We start from the raw sequence: 18,618 nt of genomic DNA on the forward strand, positions 1-18,618 counted from the left end.
AAGTGCCTGTAGCTAAGAACCCTGATTACAATGAGAATAACATTTTTATTACAAAGTTAATTTCACATATATAATTTTATACATATGTAAAGTCAAATGTAGGATGAAGATAAAAGTTATCTGTGAGAGAATGCTTATTGAAATTTTTATTACTGTAGGCAAAAAACAACCCATATCACGAGGAATAGTGTTTCAGCTTAGTTTCTTAAAGCCATGTAGACATTAAGATGGCAAATATTTCTAAAGGCATTTATCACTTCTTAGAACTTCATATGGACATCTCAATGGGATTAAAATCGGTAAAGATATGTGTTAATGTGAATGAAAACTTCCAGGCAGAGAAACATGTCATGAGAGACTTGTGGCAAAATTTAGGTATATTTCCAACAAAACCCAAATTAGCTATATCATTTGAAAATAAAATAAGATTTAATCTTTAATAAACATAAACAATGTATATGATATTCCCCAAAACTAGAGGTAATCATTTATCTTTATATTCAGGTTGAAATTCTTATATAATTTAAATAAAACCAAAAACAAAAGACTCAAAACATGGACAACATCCTTAACAAAAAGTGAAGTCTGTAAGTATGAAGTGACTTTAAGTGTAACCATTAGATATAAGGTAGGAAAGACCAATCAAGCTGCAGAATTAGGGCTTGAAGGGAGCCAGGAAACTTGTAAGATTACTTACAAACATTCACTGTCATCATTATAACCCAAAACCTTTATTGACTACCTTATTCCGTAAATACGTAAGAAAAAACCTGAGGAATAAAAGCTGGATAATAATTTAATAAACTTACCACATATTTTATATGTTTTCCATTTTACCAGGCAAAGGTCCAGAAGCGTAATTACTGTTTTAGTGAAATGCATCTTTGGCATCACCCAGAGTGGATGAAAGCTCTCCAGTAACAGTGCCTAATAAAAAGATAAGAAAATAGTGCCAAGATATATAATAAGAATGTATAGATCATAATACATGATGACAAAGACATTAGCAGAGATAATGCTAAAAATCTATACCTTACATACATGATAAATTAATATAAAGAGTGACCTATTCCAAAATACCTAGCTCAGAACAAATCACTGTTGTATTCCAAGCATTTCCTTATTCAGTTATGTTTTACTTAATACCAAAATTCATTTACACTCCAACATATGTCTATAGAGCACTAAAAGACAACAGCCTACAACAGGAATGGCAAGTGTGCAGCAGGCATGGTGGTATTTGTACCAGTCCTACATTTACATCAGATATTTCTAACTGATCATAGTTCACTCTTACGTGAGTCCTGGGCAAAGATTCAGTCTTTCTTAACTCAGTGTTCTAGGTAGCTACTATTAATTGAACAAACACAGGTGATCCTTGAGATAAAATCTATTTGCCCTCCCTGGCCTGGAGTAAATAGGCAAGAAAATAAGCTTGTATTATTCAGCAAAAGATGAGTCAAAAAACGGCCAGTGATAAACAATAACAATATGCATCATGGATAATTTCTAAGAACAATGCTTTATAATGGGAAAAGTTATTAACTTAGATTTGAAAAGTCATTTCTTCAAGTGGTATGATAGTCAAATGATTTCAATGTTTTTCAAACCATATTGTCTAATCTTCTATACTACAGAGTGCTTATATCCATTCTTATAAAAGTAATATTCCATAAAAAGTAATATACTGCGAATACCCTTTACAATGCATGTTTCTGAAGAAAGCACATGTGTAAAATAGACTAACCATGTTGCATCAGATTTTGATATGTAAATGTATACTTCTTTGGAAATATAAATTCGACTTAAAAAAATTATTGAGTTTCTAGTATTGGCAACAGTGCTGTAGAGATTACTGTGTGTGATTCAAAATATGTGCTCTGGAATCCTAATGCTTGGAGTGAAATCCTGGCCCCACCACTCACTAGCTGTGTGGTCTTGGAGCAAGTAACTTATCTAAGTCTGAGTTTCCCCATCTATAAAATGTGATAAAAATAATACCTATGTCATTGTAAGTTGTATAGACTAAAGAGATATGATACTGCAAGCCAAACTATAGCATCTACCTCTAGTAAACATTCAACAATTTCAGGTATCATTGTTATTGTTGTTCTTATTATTATAAAAGTTACTATTATTATTATTATTATTATTATAATACAAAGACCAATAGGATTCATTTATTATTTTCAACTGTTGCTTCAAGAGTCTGGAAGCATGGAGTAGGAGAATAGGTAGAAATTGAGAGATGGGAAGAAGAAATAGAATATGTATCACAGAATAATACTGCTATAATATATAACAGAATAATATTGGAATATTGATATAAAAATTGCTATATCAATTCAACCTGGACTGTAAGAATTCAAGAATGTAGGTGAAAGGATTAAGTCCTCACTGAGAAGATAAAATTTGAGAAAGACCTGGAAAGATGCACATGATTTCAGCAGACAGAGGATCAACATGAGTAGAGCCAGAAAGAACGCAGAGGACATGTTTGGAGAGTAATGAGCCAAGATAATAGCAGCGAGTAGGGAAAAATGTAAAAATATAATTTAAAAGGCACACTGAACCATATTTTGAAGGGCCAAGAATGTTATGCTGGATTGAATTTTTTAATTGAAATATAATTAACATACAATGTTTCTTCAGCTTCAGGCATACAACATACTGATTCAACAATTCTATACATTACTGTAATGTTATTACAATATTATTGACTGTATTCCCCACTCTGGACTTTTAATCTCCATGGATTTTAAGTTAGAGACTCAGCATGTAATCTGGACCTAGAAGTCTGTTATCATACTAAGCCATAATCAAGCGCCTTTTGTGAGGCAATGATGACCCCAGCCCCAAAACTTAAGAGGCCAGCCAAGTGTACTTTATTATTTCTTTACTTCAAATTATAAAAAATATTATTTTAATTAACATTTTAGAATTACAGAGAAAGTCTCGTAAAATCTAATTTATTTCAGAATTTTCACAATGTTACTCAAACCTGTTTTATCCCTAATAATAACCAGTAAATAGAGACTATGTAGAAAAGCTTTGCAAAACTGATATTTTAAACATAAAAATACCTGGATAATAACCCATATTAATAGAAACATCTTAAATATCAAAAGACAATCTCTAAATACTTATTATAAAAGTAATTATTGAGTTCTAAATTCTATATTCAGCTAAAAAGCTGGATTTGGTTTTAGAATGACTACAAAATGGGTGAAAAACTTCTCTTCAAACAAGGTTACCTATTTAAGGAAATAAGATACACATGTTTAAAAAAAATTAAATACCAGGTTAAATGGCAAAATAAAGACGAAAGTAGAGGAAGCTAACTTTTTTTTGAGAGCTACATAATATACAACTTGTAGCTCATTGAATCCACCCACCAGCCCTGGTTTTGCAAGAAGTCACCAATAATCCTTGTTCTTGCTAGCACAGAAGGCTAAGCCTGGGCTATGGAGCTAGAAGTTCAAATGTTAGTGTTGCCCTTTAGAGGCTTTGTGATCTTGGGCAGATGATTAAACCTCTAAGTCTCTGTTTCTTCATCTGTTAAACTGGAAAAGTAATAGCATTTAATGTGCAGACATGGTGTGAAGGGCAACTAAGGAAGTATGCGTGAGATAATAATGCCCTATGAGAGCATTTATACAAAGTGCTCTCTAAGGAATCCTAGTCCTAGAAAATTATGACCAGAAAAGGTTCTATAGTCTTATAGACTGATGCTTGAAAAATCCTATGTAGAATTTCTACATAAACTGTTCTATTGTTTGATAAATAAATAATCTCCCAAAACTCACAAGTAGAAAAAAATAGAAATAGAAGTACAATATTTAATAAAACTGGGCGATATCTTCAAAGCCAAAATACTATATAAGAAGGAAATAAACAGACCCGTAATGCATTTAGCAAAATGGTCGCTGTTATACCTCAGAGATTTCCAAAGATAATAATTGGAAGAAAGTTTGTTCCACAGATCCATGATGACGTTCATAGTTCAACACTCAGAGGTGACAGAATTAAACAAGTTGAGGAGGGGTGAATGAAAACAGGAAGATTGGTGGAAAGTCTAAAAAGGAAAATTAAATACTGAGGCCCCTACCATAACCTCCATATCTCTAAGTGAATAACTGTAACCACCACCACTGACCATCCTGAGAAATCAACCTTTTCTGTACCTATTGAACCAGAGAGGCAAGAGATTCAGAGACACCAGGCACCATGGTGGATAGCAGGGCAGGGGAGCAGGACGGTGGATGGGGAGGAAGAATGAAATATGGGGAGTATGAGATTGCCTGAAAAAGAAAAACTGAAATCGCATATTCAAGTTTAAATAAATATCTCAAAATCATAAATTGAGGATAGTATGAGTACATAATTTAAAAATATGGAGGTAAATATTTAAAAATAGCTAAAAGTTGGAAGTGGTACCAACAGGGAAGGCTGTTTTGATAATTAAAAGAGATACAGCAGGAGACTGCATTTTTAGTTGTAATCCTTTTAACACTATTAGACTTTATTAAGTATTCTTCCATGTATTTTTTTTTTTATTTAGAAAGTATTTGAAGATGGGGCAGATCACAAGAGTCCCTAACCATGTCCTTATTCTGCAGCCTTCAGACATTAAAAATTTGGTAAAGTGCACTTTCATTTTCTTTCTTTTTTTTAATTGAAGTATAATTGACATATAACATTCTATTACTTTCAGGTGTACAACATAATCATTTGATATCTGTATATATTGTGAAATGATCACCACAATAAGTCTAGTTGACATCCATCACCATACATAGTTACCAAAAAAATTGGGGGTATGTTATAAGGACTTCTAAAATCTACTCTCTTAGCAACTTTCAAATATACAATACAGTATTATTAACTCTAGTCACCACGTTGTACATTATATCCTCATGACTTATTTTTTTCAAACTGGAATTTCATAATTTTTGACATCCTTTATGTATTTCACTCACCCTCCACCCACCTCCTGCCTCTGGCAGCCACCAATCTCTCCTCTGTACCTATGAGCTTGGTTTTTGTACTTGTTGGTTTGTTTAAATCCCACATATAGCACTTTTATTTTCTTAAGTGGCCCATGAGCACATTAAGGGACTTCAAATTTAAAATCAGAAAAATACAAACTATTTTAAATATCATAGAACTCCTTTTTGATGGCTGGCATTTGAATACCCATATGCTCCACATTTTACATACCCACTGCCCCAGGTTTCTCTACCCCTGCCCAGATAACAGACATCCAGGGTGCTTCCAGTTCACCTCCATGAACATTTCTACAAAGAAAATCCCCATGTATGCCCCCTTAATTCCTCTTAGATATATACTCAGAAGTAGAATGATGGGTTTACACTTACACTTCTTCTAAATAAGTCATGCTACATTGTTCTCCACTAACACCAGGAATGCAATAGAGTTCTTATACCTTCATGTCTCAGTTGCTACTATCCATCTTTCTAATGTCTGCTAGTCTAGTGATTTAAAGTCATAGCTAAATGTTGCTTTAATGAGCATTTCTTATATTACTCGTTATTTTGACCATCTTATCCCAGGCCTCTTAATTTTCTAAGTTTGCTCTTCTTTAAATTTTGTGTTAATCTATTTTTACCTTTCTCCTGGGGTGTATTTTTCTAGTTGATTTGCAAGAGTCACTTGCATATTTTAAATATTAAACCCCATTTATTATTGGATTTTGCAAGTAGCTTTCTACTTCCAGTTAGTGATTGTTGTCCAAGGAGTCCTTAATTGAACAGAATATTTAATTTCAGGTAATGTTATCATTCCTGGTTTTTAAGTTTAAGAAATCCTTCTGAGTTCTTGACATAGACTATGGAATTTTATGCAGCAGTTAGAAGCTACATTAGATGTACAAGTAACAACATGAACAATGTCAAAAAGGAGGACTCAGTTTTAAAAGAAATAAAATGAAAAATATAAGATACTACTTATATTAATTAAGAATATATTAATATAAACTATGCTTTTGGAGAAACATATTCAAATTTAAATACATAGATTAAAAATATTTAGTTTTCAAAGAGGGGAAAATGAAAGTGAGGTATGAGAGAAAAAAGAGCAAGAAGGAAAGAAAGGAAGCTTTGTATGGACCAATGAGAAAAATAAGTCATGGACTGAAAAATGCGGTTAGTTCAATTAACTGCACCTAAATTTCAAAACAAAGTTGATCCATATAAATGAAATCCAGAAGTCTGATCAAAAGCTACATCACGGGGAGCCTGGGTGGCTCAGTTGGTTAGGCTAGGCTTCTGCCTTCAGCTTAGGCCATGATCCCAGGGTCCTGGGATGGAGCCCATTGGGCTCCCCACTCAGCCGGGAGTCTGCTTCTCCCTCTGACCCCTGCTCTGTGCACTCTCTCTCTCACTCTCTCTCTCTCAAATAAATAAAATCTAAAAATTAATTAATTAATTAATTAATTAATTAAAAGCTACATCAGTATAGAGGATCAACTCTACCTTAAGATACTTACAGATAAAAATAAGGATCCATAATTACTAGAATCAGAATTGAATATTTATTTTCAAAACAGATTAAGTTTTTATCACTATGTGAACACAGATTTCCTGTGAGCTTTTTAGAATTTTTTTCCTTTGCTTAGGATTTTGAAGAACTATGTAGTAATTAAATGAGTAGTTCTTAATCCTCTAAGTTTGAAGGACTGGTAAAATTCCAAAATTAAATATTTATAGGTCTGACCAAGTGTTGCAGACATTTTATTTGGCCAAATAAGTATATCTTATAAATCAATGCCAACCACCATTTATTATTACCATAATTTCTAAATAATAGGACTATGGAAATTCATAACAATAAGGGCATAATCTCAAAATAAAGGATAATTCTTAAATCAAACACATTCAGTTTTATGCAAAATATACATTATCCTTATTTTTCTCACTGTATTATGAACTAGTGAAAATGCATTGTGGTAGAATAACATTTAGGAAATACTGAACTAGAAATTATCAATAAAATCAAACACTCCAGGAATGCAGTTCTACATTATAGTCACAGAAAGAAGGAAGATGTAGCTTGTTTCTGTACTAAGGATTATGCAAAATCCAAAGTGTATGCCAAAAATAAATGTTATATGTATCACTAATAATTAAGCAAACTAATTGTTAACTTTAATATGTTAGAAAGCAATATAAAATAATTTTCAACTGATATCTTAATATTTGATCTTCAAAAAATTCTTCTGAAATGAAACTTGTCAATATTCTGGTATTCTGAATTGTTCTTTAAAAATACCAGCAAAATCTCTAGAAAATGAGGCTCTGGGTGTGGGGCCACGGTGCCGGGAATGTCCAGGGCCCAACTAGATGAGATGCACACTCTGCTGCACCAGGCTCAGCTGGTGTCTGCCCTGCCTGAGGTTTGCTGCGTTCCAAAATGGCTGGGCAGTTGGACCAGACCGTCAAGTACTATACCCTGGAAAAGATCCAGAAGCACAACCACAGCAAAAGCACTTGGCTGATCCGGTACCACAAGGTGTACGATGTGACCACGATTTCGGAGGAGCATCCTCGTAGGGAAGAAGTCTTAAAGGAACAAACTGGATGCTACTGAAAACTTTGAGGATGCTGGGCACTTTACAGATGCTTGAGAAATGTAAAAAACATACGTCACTCATCCAGATGACAGATCAAAGATAACCAAGACTCGGAAACTCTCATTACTACTTATTTCTAATTCCAGGTGATGGACCACCTGGGTGATCCCAGCCATCTCAGCACTGGTGGTAGCCTGAATGTATCACCTCTACACAGTCCAAGACTAAACACATTCTCAGAAGCCGATGAAAGAAAAGACTGCTTTGGGACCAGGGAGAAGGAAGCCAATGTTAACTGCTTCAACTGACAGAAACCGTCCCCTGAAAAATAATTTTATTTTTTTTTAAATTGCATAATATTTTTTACTATTTAATTCTTTAAAAATTACTTTTGTTGTTCAAGTGAATTGCTGGGAAAATGCAGTTGTATCACTTAGAAAAAAGTCCATCAGATGGTACTTAGATGGCAATAGAATTTATAGTCTTTACCCATAGTTATTGACTCACTGGCACAGCCAAAGGCAAGGTTTACCAGGTATCAGGCCTTTACAAAATGTGTTGATTAATTCCTGTTTAGTTTCCATGATTGTGTATAGTAAAAAAATAACCCAGGTATATAACCTTATATTTTTAGGACACAAACAGGTGTATGACTATACACATAATAGGTCAAACTTTCATGTTTATATTTATGTACCTTTGCTAGATGAATGCCACACAAAGTAAATTAAGTTTATAAAATCATAAAGGGTAGAAACCAACTTAAAGATATTGCCATAAACAATTATTTCTTATATATAATGGAGAGAGTTAGAAGATTGATTTTACTAATTTTTTGGACTTCAATTTTTATTTAAATTCTAGTTAGTCAATATGTAGTGTAATACTGGTTTCAGGAGTAAAATTTAGTGATTCATTACTTTCATATAGCACACAGTGCTCAACACAAATGCCCTCCTTAATACCCATCACCCATTTAGCCCATCCCCCAGCCCACCTCCCCTCTAGCAACCCTCAGTTTGTTCTTTATAGTTAAAAGTCTCTTATGGTTTGCTTCCCTCTCTATTTTTTTCCTTTCCCCTATGTTCATCTGTTTTGTTTCTTAAATTCCACATATGAGTGAAATCATATGGTATTTGTCTTCCTCTGACTTATGAAAATAATTTTAATATACCTATTTCCCTTTTTTCCTATACTAAAACCAAACCAAAAAGAACTCTTCTGTTCTTTCTACTCCTGAACTCTTAGAATGTGCCTTTTTGTTCATCAACTTTTTCTTGATGTTCTATCACCACATAATTTACTTATTGTAGGCATGATCTTTTAAAAATATATCTAGCTTTTAAAATGTATTTTTAAAAATCTCTGGAAAATGTAAACATCATAAGGCTATTCATCTTTTAAAATCTGAGTAGTCAATGATAGCTTGACAATATTAAAATCTGCTAACTGGCTTATTCTTAGACCAAATTGACCAATTATTTTGTGCTTTAATCTATTGAAGATGATAAATCTCACTGAGAAATTAATCTACTTAACTTCCATTTTGTCCTAAATAAAGATGAGCTAGATATTCCCCCATTCAAATCAAAAAGGAAAAAAGTCATTTAAATGGTACTCATAGGTTTTCTGTTTAAAAAAAAAAAGTAAAAAAATTGTTAAAGTAAGTTACAAAAAATTAAAAACAACTTTTAAAGTGTAAATATATTGCTGAAATCTTATTTCTTCCCAGCGTAATTCTTAAATAAACATTAGGACAAACTTTATGACAATTTTTTAAAATAGATGGCATATAGATAAACAGATGATGACAGAGAGAGAGAAAGAAAGAAATAGATACAACACCTAAGGTATATGCATGAATAACTGAATTTTGTGCTGATATAAATATTGAATTTTGTCAATTTAAAAAAATAGGTTAATGCTTAAACTCACATTCAAAACTTATTTGAAAAAACTATTAAAGATTTGAGACATCGACAAACTCCATTTCAATTTTAAATGTTCAAAAATTCCATGTAAAAGTGAAGCTGTCAGAAAAATTATGCAATTCAGTGAGATTGTCAACACAGAACAGAATTTTTCTTTTACTTTGTATTTCAGAAGTCTTCTTAGGAAGTTAAATTTTATAGGTGACCTACATTCTGCAGTCACCCCAGTTTGACTTGTCACAATATGGAATAAAAGTGTTATTCTCAAATTTGAGCACTTTATATTCAACATTTATAAGATGAAAGAAATAGACTGCCTAGTATATCTGGCTCGAAAGGAGTGTCAACTCAAAGGAAGCCTTTTATAAAAATCATAATATTACATCACTTTGAGTTCCATTTTAACAGGAACTAGTTACTGGGGCACAGGAATTCTGAATATACTCTGATGCATATCACAATATGTCTCACCTGCAATTGCTTCCCATTTAGCCTTTAGTCATAAATATTTGCCTTCTGTCTACATTCAACATACATCCACAGTAACCAGAACGAGATTTGTGAAATGCAAACCAGATGTGTTTCCTCAGCTTAGAAGTTTTCAGTGATTTCCCATTACCCTTAGTTAAGATAAATCTAAAATTATCCACATGGCCTGTAAGACCATGTGATCTTGCCCCATCTCTTTCTCAAGCTTCATCCCAAGCTGCACTCCTTCTCATTTCCACACTCCATCCATATTGGCCTTCCTTAACTCCTCATCCATGCTCCTTCTCACTCCAGTGTCTTGTACATCTGTTCCTCCTGCCATTAGTGCTCTCCTATCTCCTCCTCTTTCATTTAGCTAACTCCTAGCCATGCTCATCTCAAGCTGCATTACCTCAGGATGATTTTCCCAATCTATGTAAGTCCCCTGTTGTAAACTCCCAGATTTTTCTGCAATTCTCCATCATGGTACCTACCATCCTTGCAATTTCTTTTCTGATTTCCACCTGCTCAACAAAATTATGAATGCAAAAGGGCAAAGATTATGTCTATCTTGTTCACTGTTGCTTATCCTAGTACCTTCCATGGAGTAGCCAAATGTTTGATGAATATCTGAAGAACCAATTAAAAAAATGGAAGGAATTGGTATTTCAAAGCATAGCTAAGAATTTATATAGTAAATGAAAGGATAGGAGAAAGTAGTAGTTAGTTTTAATGGATTTTACTTTAAATGTAAACAAAAGGAAGGAATAACAAAGATAAAAGCAGAAATAAGTAAAATATAAAAAGAGAAAATCAAGAACACCAAAGTTTTTTCTTTAATAAATTGATAATGTCCTAGCAAGACAAATTAAGTATATTACCAACATCAAAAAATGAAACAAAAGACATCATTACAGATAATACAGACTTTAAAAGGATAATAAGAAGATGCTATGAAAAATTTTATGACAATGAATTTGACAAAAATGAAATGGGCACATCTGGAGAATGGATAAATAAATTTTGCTATGTTGACATTATGGATATATTACATGATATGTAGCAATATAAAGAGGAATATACTATTGATACTTACAACATTATATTGAATGACAGAAGACTGTCACAAAAGCAAATGCATTGTATATTTCCATTTATATGAAGTCTGTAAATAGGCAAAAATAGTTAATGGAGATAAATAAAAGAATTATGGTTGTAATTAGGGGCTGGTATTGACTGGAAAGGAAATGGGGAAACTTTCTAGGACAGTCTTTCTCAACTGAGCACTGTGAAAGAATTAAGTCTTACAGAAATGATCTGAGTGACTATTGTTCTAATTCTCCTAGTATTAGGAGATGCACAATACCAACCTAGATGCACAAGTGGTAAGTTAATTCATTAGAAATAGTATATGCCATCAGCTTTAGGGTTTAATTCTCTCCTACAGTCCGGGTTGAGAACTATCTAGGGCCCTACTGTCCCATACTGTAACAACTAGTCCTATGGTCATACGAATTAAATTTAAAATACTTAAAATTAAATTAAATTAAAAATTCAGTTCCTGAGTCAGACTAGCCACATCTCAAATGCTCAAAAATCACATGTGAGTAGTGGCTACTACATTGGCAACACAGATATAGGACATTATCACCATCCACAGAAAGTTCTATTGGACAGCGCTGATCTATGGTCGGGTGATGGTTATTTGGGTTCCTACAATTGTCAAAGTTTATTGAACTATAAAGTTAATATCCATGCATTTAACTATATGCCGACTTTAACTCCAATTAAAAAAATTTTTAAACTAGTAAATAGAGTTTTAAATCATATAAGAATAAGGTTTAAAGTTCAATGATAGTAATGTGTTATGTTATGTCTCATGAAACATGGAAAACAAAAATCCATTTTCTTATTTTCTTTTATCAGTTTTCATAATATAACAAATCAAATGAACTACAGCATTTCATATGATTACCAATCTTGAGTAATCACTTTCCATGAAAAGGGCAATTTGGAAATGTATATCTGAGCTTGAGTTCATTGTGTAATATAATTAATAACCCCAGGGCTGGTCAGATTTGTACTACATTCATTTCACCCAATTTGTCTGCAAAGGATTACAGGACCAGGGTATATTGCTGCAATACGTGGACTAAATACTTAATATTCAAGATAGGATTTAACACAGCACAGTTGCTGAAAAGCATCACTACCACTACTTATAATAAAACACCTTCTGTTAAGTTAAATATATCAGCATTTTTCATAAAGTCAAGCAACCAGACTTCATATTATAAAACCACAAGACACTATTAATTGGACTCTAAAATGAACTTGCTAAACAAGTATTTCAATGGATTAAAATTAAAGAGGATATACAGATTTCAAGGGCATTGGTTTAGACCAAAATGTCTTAGAAGCAAAAATCAAAGTCACCAAAGGTTGTTCTCAGTCAGTAAGTATCCAACTTAAAGTAAAATGTGATATTTATTCCAAATAAACAAAAAAAAGAAAGAAAGAAAGAAAGAAAGAAACTAAAAAAAAAGTGGCTCTGTCTCCTGGACTATCCTATAGTAAATTTCCTATCAAGACCACATTCACCTTAAAAGAAATCCCAGTCAAACAAACTGTAATAGCTGAATTACTGTCCATGGTCTAAGCATATACAGACATACAGTTTAGTGCCCATATGTCTAAGTCTGCCTTATGACTCAGGAGGTCCCCTTAATATTGTAAAGATTAGTTCTAATTTGCATAGCTCAGACACAGTGAGCTCAAGTTGTCTCATACTGCCTCACAAGAGCCTACTACCACATCTCTCCCCTATCTCATCTATCAAGAAATTCAGTAGATGCTACTTTCAAGATATATCCAGAATTCAACTACTTGGCACACTGTCACTGTTACTGCCCTGGACCAAGCCCCTAACAGGTCTCCCTGGCTCTTCTCTGTTCTTAATTCCTGACTAGAACGGCATTCTAGCCCCCTGCTGTCTATTCTCAGAACAGCAGCTCCAGGGACACATACTCAGGTCACCCCTTTGCTCAAAACCTTGTCATGGTCCCTGATCTCATGCCCAGGAAAAGACAAAGTCCCTGTAGTGGCCCATTCATCTGTTTCCACTCTGAACACGATTTTAATAACTTCTCCTCTCACTCGCTCTACTCCAGCCACATTGGCTTCTTGGATATGCCAGAACTCCCATTTTAGTGCCTTTGCATGAACTGTCTTAGTGGTTAGAATGTTCTGCCCCTAATCTGTACAGCTACCTCTTTCACTTCCTTCAAGCCTTTGCTCAAATGTAATAAGCCCAGTTCTGATCACACTATTCCAAATTGCAGTGCCCTCTTTATCCATCATCCCTCCCCCCATCTCAGCATTTCCATTCCCCTTTAACCTGCTTTACTTTCCCTTTCTTCACAAAGCACTTAACAACTTCCAACGTATTTTATTTCTTGCCTATTTTGTGTAAATAAAGGTATATGATGCCTAAACACTTTATGAAGGAAAGGGCTTTTGTCCACTTTGTTCACTCATGTATCCCAAGCCTCTGGAATAATGCTTGACACATCAAAGATGCTCAAGAAATGCTTGTTAATGGATAAACTAATGGCTAATCCAAACTCTAGAGAATGTCGAATGGCTTCATCATTTCTCCCTTGATTTTAAAATATTTGACAACATGATAACTGGCTCTGAAATCTACCCAATGGGTTGTGGGTCTGAGAACGTTTGAAATTGTTTAATCATATCTGCAATTCCGTTCTGTAAACTAAAGTCTGTCAGAAATCTAATGCCAGAATCGTTATGGGAATTTTCTTTCTCACTGCATCACTTCCAAGAGCAGTTTGAATCATTTCCTGACACCCTAAAGGCTGTAAATATACAATCTACTTTTTAACTGGTAAAGAGACTCTAGGTTTGTGAAAAGGTTTTAAGCAGATTTTAGGGACACAAGGGCTAAACCTTTAGGGCTAAAGCTAACCTTTGGTTTACAGAAGCAAAGAAACAAATAATTGAAGCACCCAGTGAGATTTTATGCTGCAACATTATTTTATACCTACACATAAACTACTTTCCATTTTCTCTACTGGATACTAACAAAGTGTAAACAACAATTCAAAATTTAGAAGTGTAAAATTTTTATACCAAAGAACCGGTAGAATTAGTGTACTTTGTATTGATTAATGGTGTAGGTGGGGATGAGAAAAATTATATCATTATATTTGAATATTACAATTCCAAAATTTTATGAAATGGTTAAAAATTATATGGAAATGATTGTATGCAGTTCAAAGCAAATTTCTAAAACGGCCTCCAGACATAATTTCCCCACAGACATGAAGAGATATAAAGTAAGAAATAGCCCACCTCTGTTTAAAAAAAGGTGTTGCGATACCAAGTATACTTAACATATGCTCAAAAAGCTTACAATTCATTGCTATCAATGACAACCACTACTCACAGCTTTAGCACAAAGTTAAAGGAATAGAAAAGAGTTTTTACATTACCATGAGTGCCTAAATGGGAAGAGGTAAAAGAAGAACAAATACAAGGGGATACTAACTTCTCCATACCTCTGGAGGGTAAGGAGGTTGTTTGTTTGTTGCCATCATTTAGAAAGAAAAGTGATGATGCTTGAACCACATTTTTATCTGCCAACTTTTGGCAGAAATATCTAAAGTAAGTGGTGCAAAAAAGACTTTTGGCTCCTGCTATCATGGCTGATAACCACAGCTATCAGCATTGTACAGTGACACAAGAAATAGAATAACTGTAGAAAAACGTTCATCATCTCTACCCAGTCCATCCATATGTAACTCAACAGGCACTATTCTCATAGACAAGATAAGCAGCCTTGGAATACAGTTGACCACAAGATATAATGGGACCACAGACTTTAAAGTGAATCTTTACTGGTTTGAAAGTTCAAGCTGGAATCAAGTCAGCTAAAGAGGAAGTATCATATACCAATAATGCATATAAATAGCATTGTTCTATTGTTAATTAAGTCCTTAGGTATTTATTAAATTTTCTTCTTGCTCTATATCTTAAGTAGGAAAAACTTAGACTTCTCTTGCCTCTAGAATTCTTGTTTTACTGAATATTTATTTAGATACAACATACGGAAATTTTCCAGTTTTGCTATATCTTTCGATTGAGTAACAGATATTCAGCGACTGCCTATACTTTGCTAGACACATGTTGGGAATACAACAATAAATAAGACAGGTAATGCCTGAGATAATGTAACAGAGCATAAACACATGCCCTCAATCTAGGACAAGACAGGTCAATGTATACGTTCATGGCTTTCTAGACCAAAAAAAAAAAAAAAAAAAGAAAAACAAACAAACAAAAAACCATGAGTATATTTAAAGCCAGCTACTACTATGAAAGCAGAGCTCTGGAAAGTAAACTCCCTAAGGTCCTGCCATAAAAGATAGCAAAAGGTGAGGAAAAGGCAGGCAAAAATACCCACTGCATGTTACACTCAGTGCCTCAGGATATTTTCCACAATAAATTTCAATTAAATCTCATTTTCTGTGCTTTATACTCTGCCATCAAAACATCAAATAATCTAACTTAGGAATTCATTGTTCAAACATACTTGTACATGTGTGCAAATGTGTAAATACAAAGATGTTTATTAAAATATTATTTGTAATTTTTAAAATAACAGAAATAACCTAAATACCTAAAAATGTGGGACTTAGTAAATAATTATTTGTATAATGGGGATATTAGATAGCTATTGAAAAGAATGTGTCTAATTCACATATACAGGCATAGAACAATGCCTTGTAGTTTTGGAGTTTTTTTGTCTTTTTGTTTTTTAATATTTTATTTATTTATTTGAGAGAGAGAGGGAGTGCATGCACAGGGGGAGAGGGAGAAGCAGACTCCCTGCTTAGCAGAGAGTCATATGCATGTGGATCCCAGGACCCTGAGATCATGACCTTAGCAGAAGGCAGACATTCAACTGAAGCCACCCACGCACCCCAGTGCCTTGAACTTTTGTTGAGTGAAAAAACACAAGAAACAAATGATATTCATAGTTACATTGCATTTATGTTTTTAAGTATATGCATATAAACATTTATATATAAATAAATAAAGTCTAGAAGGATAGTATCCAAGCTGTGAACAGTGCAACAATTTCAAATTTGTACACTTCGTGTACTATTTAAAACATTTAAGTGGGGGCACCTGGGTGGCTCAGTCGTTAAGCATCTGCCTTCGGCTCAGGTCATGATCCCAGGGTCCTGGGATCAAGCCCCACATCGGGCTCCCTGCTCCGCAGGAAGCCTGCTTATCCCTCTCCCACTGCCCCTGCTTGTGTTCCCTCTCGCGCTGTGTCTCTTTCTGTCAAATAAATAAATAAAATCTTTATAAATAAATAAATAAAACATTTAAATGAACATATATTGCTTTTCTAATAAAAGATAATTTTTCATTAGGTAGGTCTCTCTATGCTTTGCCAACCACCTAATTATGAAATATGGCTTGTGATCCTAGTAAAATGAACTTAGAAAAACACAAATTATAGAATAAAACCAAACAGGAAAGACAGAAAGAATATCTTCCTTGACACAAATCTGCACTCATAGGCCTGTGCCCTACACGTCACACAGATACATATTTGTAAAGCACACAGACACACAAGCATGACATTGCCAGTCTGCATGCACAGGTTGGCCTACCATCCCAATAAACAGAGAAACTGATTCCCAACTTAAAAGAACTAATTAGGAAGTGCCTTAGCAGGAAATTTTTGTCATCTCCCACTATGAGACTGACAGAATCATGACGGTACCACAAAATCTAGGCATTCACTGTAGCCTGAAGTCTAGTCAAGAACTTGACATCTTTTACCTCTTGTAACTCCCTTGCCAATGACTCTGAGGGCCAAGGGGGGTGGGGTGGGGAGGGGAATCTTTCAGTTCTGTGGAAATTATTAAAATTGTCCTCATAAAGAAACTGGTTGCAATCACCAGTTCAAAAACTAAATCTGTATGTGACCTCACCAACCAGGAATCAGTCTCTCATTTTGCTTCATTGGGTCAAATACCTAACCTGTACCATGATAACAGCACAGAGACGAGAGAATGACTGAGTAGGCCAATTCACAGGATTATAACTTAGAGTCGACCTTTGGCCAGTCTGAAGAATATATGTATGTGGGTCACCTTTTTAGGTGACAAATGGTTGAGAGTTTTATTTTTGCTTTCAGCAAAACTATTAAAAAAAAAAAAAAGTCAACCTATATTATCTGGTAAGGGGGAAATAAGTCAAATACCAAGATCAGGACTTAATGCCTAGGCAGTCAGTCTGGTGCCAGTAAGGGAGGTCTATGCTTCTCAATATGAGATCTCAAATAGATATGGATTCAGCTTTCAATTCTGCATGAAAACATCAAAATTGTTTTCGTAAATCTGTAACATTCTCATCTATTTGGCTGTTGTTTATTTAACAAATATTTATTGAGCAACTATTCTATGCCAAGAATATTCTAGACAGACAAGAAACCTCTCTGTCACTTCAGTGGGAGTGTTAAGCAAGCAATATATAAACAAACAGCTATGAAGGGGATCCTGTCACCCCCCTACAAACACATAGATTCTGTTCTTCTTAAGATTGGAGTACCCCACAATATAGTACTCGGATCTACTTTCTTTTTTATCCACACTCACTTCCAGGGTTTATTTCTCCAGTCTTGTGACTCCAACATTTATACCTCAGGCCTAGAGTTCTTTTTGAACTTGAGATCAATATATCTAACTATTAACAATTTTACTTGATATGTAGTAGACATCCCTGACTTGACAAATACAAAACCAAGTATCTAATCTTCCCTCTCAAACCTGAAACTCCATGTGTCCATCCAAAAACCTGGGCCTCTTTGATATTCCCCCCACTCTCTGTCATTTAGCTACCCAGCCAACATCCCGCATCCAATTTGTTAGAATATCCTGTTTTCTCTACCTATGAGACAAACCCAGAATTAAACTACTTCTTACCCCCTCCACCACTACCTCCTTATTTCAAGCTATCTTCTTTCGACCTATTCCCCTTTCACTGGTCTCTTTGCTTCTACCGTTCCTCCCCTCTGCCTTACGGCAAAGAGACAAGTTAACACTTAAGTCAGAAAATACCACTCCTTTGCTCAAAACCCTCCTCCTCTCCCCTATAAGGCAAATCAGTGTTGCTCAAATATGGCAGTTCTGTCTTCCCCTTAGATTGTTGGCGCTCTATTCCCTCTACCTGGAATGTTCCTTCCCCAAATAACAGCATGACTAATTCTCATCTCTTTCAAATATTTGCTCAAATGACAGCTTCTTCATGAGGTCTATCCTGAATAGCCTTTTAAAAATTGCCATATACGCCCTATTCCCTCACTCTACCCTTTTTTTATCCTTTTTTTCTATAGCAGTTATCACCTTTTAACTTGCTAGATACAGCTATGTTAATTGCCTGTCTTGCACTACTAGAAAATAAGCTCCTTGCAGGCAGATATTTTTATATCTTTTGTTTACCCAAGAATCTACAGTAGCACCTGACACATAATAAACACGAAAATTTGTTGAATGAATGCATTAGGTAATAAATTATCCTCTCATCTCCTAT

At 34.3% G+C, this 18,618-nt stretch overlaps 1 pseudogene; it reads left to right on the forward strand.

The window, feature by feature from the left end:
• The first annotated feature begins 7,033 nt into the window (after positions 1-7,033).
• Positions 7,034-7,819, forward strand: LOC102746682 (cytochrome b5 pseudogene; annotated as a pseudogene).
• The last annotated feature ends 10,799 nt before the right edge of the window (positions 7,820-18,618 follow it).

This window comes from Leptonychotes weddellii, chromosome 7, assembly GCF_054177405.1.
Source record: "Leptonychotes weddellii isolate Sample4059 chromosome 7, ASM5417740v2, whole genome shotgun sequence".
Lineage (NCBI taxonomy): Eukaryota > Metazoa > Chordata > Mammalia > Carnivora > Phocidae > Leptonychotes > Leptonychotes weddellii.